Here is a 5,675-nt window from a genome sequence, read left to right on the forward strand (position 1 = left end):
AAGACAGAGTTTAAACTGAATCCTTTCCCTTATTGGCAGCCAGTGGAGTTCTTTAAGTGTTGGAGTAATGTGATCTCTCTCATGGATATGGAATCAACCAACCGGGCAGCATTGTTCTGCAATCTTTGAACTCTGTCCAATTCATGTTCCGTAGCACCAAAAAGAAGAAGATTTCCATAGTCGAGACGAGAGATGACTAAAGCCCTGACGACATGATGGAGAGTTTCTTTATCAAGATATCTCTTTATTCTCCGGATATTTCTTAATTGGAAATGTGTTGATTGACAGAGGCTAGATATTTGTTTAGTCATAGTCATATTTGCATCAAACATTATGCCCAAGTTCCGAACCGACTGTGTTGGTTCAATATGTGCATAACCGATTTTCAGTAACACAGGTGGCAGTTTCTGAAGAAAATAGGGTGATCCAAGCACAATGAACTCAGTTTTGCTCTCATTTAATTTTAACTTGTTGCAAGTCATCCACTCTTGGATTTCAGCAATACACAGTCGAAGCTTTTCAATAGCATGCATGCCGTGAACCTGGTATTTTGGGGTCAAAAGAACAGTACAACTGTGTGTCATCTGCATAGAGATGAAAGTCTAAGGCATGACGACGAATGATTTTATGGCTCCGTTGAGTTTCAGAAACACGTTTCTCTCTTGGAATAAAAGTCAAATTCTGCTAAATTTTCGCCTCCAATATATAATATATATATTAAAATATGACATCAAGATTTCATAATTTCATGGATTCAGAGACACGTTACTCTAAGCCGCGTCATCTATTTTCCGCATCGGTTTAAAGAAATTTGAAAAAAAGTCGCGATTTTGGTGGAAATTTAAGAAAATCATAAGATTAGGCCTATATAGCCTTACAACATGGAAGTCTGTTATCAACCCGAAAACAACTATATACAACTAGTTAACAAGTCAAAAGACAAGGATATCGTCAAATGCCTTGTGCACACTCACTGGCTGGCACACACTCGCTCGCCGTCTTCATGGCCACTGCATATTCGACTAGGCCTATCATAATTCATTGACTGAATACATTTTGAATTTATGATTATAAAACTATCGTAAAAGTATCGCAACTCCGAATGTACACAAACACCTCGTACATATGTACATCGGCTACATGTATACAATTAAAAATGCACTGTGTGTTATTGTGTTATATACTATACACAGTACAACAGGCTACATTACATGTGTTGTGTAGTGCGGAGTCAAGCGAGTAAACAAACGATCGAGGCCTGCCTATAATGGGCGCAGTAGTTGGAAATAGTTGCTTCATTGTGTAATTAAGAACACTATATACTTTCGTTCATATATACCTACAAAAGTTCTGGAAAGTTGCTTATGTGAATATCTTGAATTTGTTCGTGTTGATCATACTGATATGGACAGAGTATGGAGGGATCCACGGGGGGTCTGCCTCGTAAGAGCCTCGGCTTTCTCAGACCTCCTCCACTTACCATATGCATTTTCTTCTATTATTGTGTTATATATTTTGAATGTGGAAACAAATAAATGAAATGAAATGAAATATCGACAGAGTATGGAGGGATCAATGTTGAATACTAAAGTATATCACGTGCTCGCTGAGAGCCAATCAGAATCGAGGAAATAATTTCAGTGTCAGTTCAGTTTGGGGAAAAAAAAATCACGCGGCCGGGAACGACAAATCTAGCATACAAATAACTATGGAATGCCAAACAACACAACAACGTCGTCACGCAGCTGTTCCAAAACCTTCCTTAAAAATAAGATACATCTATATATTGCAGGCTGTATACTAGTACTTTCAACTGCGACATACAATGTACCGTAATCAGGAACACCAAGGTCTCAGCTAGGACTAGACATGTTACCTCATAGTAATTGGAAATAATGCTGTAGCATACAGTCAGGGGCGTCAATCCGATTTGAAACGTGGGGGGGGGGGGGGGACGTGATCGATTCGAGTATTCCGGCTGTAAGTACTATCTAAGCGGAGCGCCACCATCGGTTGGCGCGCAGCGTACAAGAAAAATTTTTCTTCTGGCAACCCCCTCAGATTGCAGGAAACGGCACTTCCCGTGCATTATGGCAGTACACCCCTAAAATTGATAAAAATTTCCGGCAATTTTTTATTTTGGGAAATATTCTCGAAGGAAGTGATCGCCATTTATTCCTCAGTTTACCAATTCCTCGTCTACCAGAAGCGCCTAAAATTTAAGAAATCAAAACATTTTTGTGTTGGCTGATCCATGATCGCCGCCCATGCCCGTGAGAAGTGGTGACTGGGTGAAGAAAAAGCTATGCCGTTTGAAAACATGGGCAGAAAAAGCGAAAGTAGCGAAACCTAAGGTAAAACGCGCGATAACGAAGTGATTATTTTCCAGGTTAATTGAGACTGTATCAAACGCGAGCTTAGGACAAACATATTCAAAGGTAATGGTATTACTAATCCCGATATGTCGTCTTTGAGGTGTGTGGAAAATCCGCAACGACCATCAAAGAGCAATTGAATATTTAGTCTACTTTTCGATTTCGAAAACACATTTTTTTTTAAATTATGACAAAATTTTATGACACCTTTGACAAAAAAAATTTGGGGGCCTGTGCCCCGGGCCCCAATGGGCATGACGTCACTGACCCCAGGGCCTCAGATAAAGGCCTATTGCAGGGGTGGGCAACCTTTTGAATGGATGGGCCATATTTTAGGAGTGAAAGATTGACAGGGCCGCACCTAACCAACGACCTGCTGTTGATTTCAAACCTTTGATTCCGAGGACGTTCAAGCAATAGGTGTGTGTACTTAATCTGTATTCACAAAACCATAATGTCAATACAGTCCTGTTGATAATTAATGGTGATAATAGACCAACCTGACAGCATCATTAGTGCAGATAAATTCTAAGCAGCTAGCTCGTTTTTGGTGATGATGCAAAATAGATTGATTTTTTCTTTTTCTTGAGACATCTCACGGGCCGCAAAAAAATCACTGGCCGGGCCGCATGTGGCCCGCAGATTGCCCACCCCTGGTCTATAGGAACGATGTCCCAAAATTTCCGTGGACATATAGGCGAAGGAAGCTATCCGCCGCGACTGCATGTGAGTTTCTCGACTTTCCGTCTTGGGAGTCATACCACAAAATGGTGCATGTCCTCATACGCCATTATTAATAATTTAAATAACTAACTTATAAGGCACAGCCCAGATCCGAGTTCGTATAGCGAGCTTAGCGCAAATTTGGCCAAAAGTCGTCAAACGCCAGCATGTTAAACCAGGTTGCTAGGTCTACGATACATTTATATGAAATTTGAAAACAAGGATAGCAAGACAAACCACTTTTATTATGTTTTCAGGACCTCACACATGCGCATGTATCGTCAGACTTAGAAAAGGTCCCATGTGAGTGGTGGCTAAAGTGATGAAGGCATGAAAATAAATCAGTGGCTGTTAGTTTGGAGTCCTCAAGCAAGTTACCTCGGTTGCTAGGTGGATCTGCATCTGGTTATCGGGTGAATTCTGGTCGGAGCGTACTATGTAACCACCATGTACCCATGACGTAGCTAAGGCCTGATGATTGGAAGGGGGGGGGGGGTGTAGTGGCTGAAAAATCGGTTTTGAAGCCAGAAAATTCCGACTGCTGCTTTGTACCCCCACCCTCGCGCTACTCGTCAACGGTACGGTCAGTGTCAGTCAGAAAACCCAATCTTTCGCGACTGCACTTCTGTTACGAACTTGTTGCGATACATTTGTACCCACTGGCACTTATTTCACAAACTTACTGCCCCCCCCACCCCAACCAATTATTTTTGTTAAATTCGGGTAATATGCTGATAGCTTTTTGGCACCTACTGAAAGAAAGATAATTTGCAATGTGTTTTTCAGTGAATAAATTCAGTGAATAAATTGATATTATTATTACCCAACAATTCTTACCAATACGGAGGGGTAATAAGACGGAAAATGATTGTATGCTATTTGCATGCGATGTAAAAACCGATGCATGCATGTATGATATTCACATTATCATGTGGAATGCGCGCGTAGCGCGCGAAAAAGTTTGGTTATATTTTTCGGGCAAGTCGTTACAACCCCCCCCCCCCCCCCCCACACACACACACATATCAAATTGGGCTCCTACGCCTATGACGGTAGTTCTATTAAGCACTTTTTTGTAGTATTCAAAATCATACGAAGTTTTGTACGGTGGAGTATAAGAATCGCCGGATAGTGGCAAGGAAAACGTGGTAAATATGACAGGTTAAAGGTCAATTTTGACCGAAATTTAAAAAAAAAAATTAGGTCATGCACAATCAGAGGGATAAATGAATAGGCCTAGATAAACTACAGTGCGACAGTCGGAAATTCCGACTGTCGCACTCAAATTTTCTAACTAGCGTCAGTTTCACCAAGTTTGGGGGTGAGACACCCCCACACCCCCTCTGACGACGTCCCTGTGCGGTGAATATGGAACACGATCACATGGTTCAGCCTCTGTAGAGTCATGGTGCTCCGTAGCCTTGTCTTCAAACGCCTCAGAGCACTAAAAGATTTCTCGGCTTCCGTCGAACTGGCGGGGGAGACGAGGAGCAACCGCAAGAGAGCTTCGACTTCACCAAACATAGCCCGTACCGCTGGATTCATCGACTTGAATATTTGTCAATACCCTTCAACCGACGACGAATGGAACTGGCCTCGAATGAAAGGCAGACTAAGCTTAAGATTATTGGTGAGCTCAGGGTACCAACTCACGAGATCTGGGTGGAATTCTCCATTCAGCAACATTGAGTGATATTCGAAGATATGAATCCTAAGATGTGTAAGCCGTAACCAAATAGAGCCACGAGACTACTCTTTTTCCAAATGTGTGGGGGGACATTTGATATTGTTTTTCCCATCCATCGAAATGTGGGGGGACGTGTCCCCCCGTCCCCCCTGGATTGACGCACATGCATACAGTAAAATGTGGGACGATGTAAAATACGTCACGTTGTTATTGTTTCTAACGGTATGTAGCCTGATAGTAATACAACATACTGTACTACTGCCCTCTACCTCATACTGTACTAAGTGTCCAATGTGGAAAGTCGACTGCACATACCGGTGGCGTACACATAAGGTAAGGTTTCATAAGGTTGGATGGAAGCCAACTGATTGATCAAATTGGGAGGAGGGGGTGGGGGGGGGGTAAGGGTTACACATCAAACGGTGCATTCGGAGGCAAATATAGACAATAAATTAGAGCCATATAAGTAGCAATAAATGCAAGGATTTGCTAATAAATACGTTGTGTGCTGTTTAATAAAAAACAAAGATTGGGAGGGGGGTGGTACAGGGTAGTGTTCTAATTCTTCCCCGGCTGAGTGCCAAAATCCCCCGACTTTTCACCCCGATTGACAACCGGTGGGTGGGGAAACCGGTACCCTCCCCCACCCACCCCCATTGCGCACGCCACTGATACGTACATAATGGGATTTTTGTTATAGAAAGTGAAACCACCTGGTATGGACTGTGCTATAACCGACTGACGAAGAACATAGGGGAACCCCCACTCTATCTGCACACACCCCTGCTGTGTTCATCCGCTTTTGAAAATGAAACGGTATAATGAAATTCTTCTTTACTATAACAAACAAGAAAGGCTTCCAAAGAAAGACAAGGATAACCAAAGCCATA

The sequence above is a fragment of the Apostichopus japonicus genome, chromosome 16, assembly GCF_037975245.1.
Source record: "Apostichopus japonicus isolate 1M-3 chromosome 16, ASM3797524v1, whole genome shotgun sequence".
Lineage (NCBI taxonomy): Eukaryota > Metazoa > Echinodermata > Holothuroidea > Aspidochirotida > Stichopodidae > Apostichopus > Apostichopus japonicus.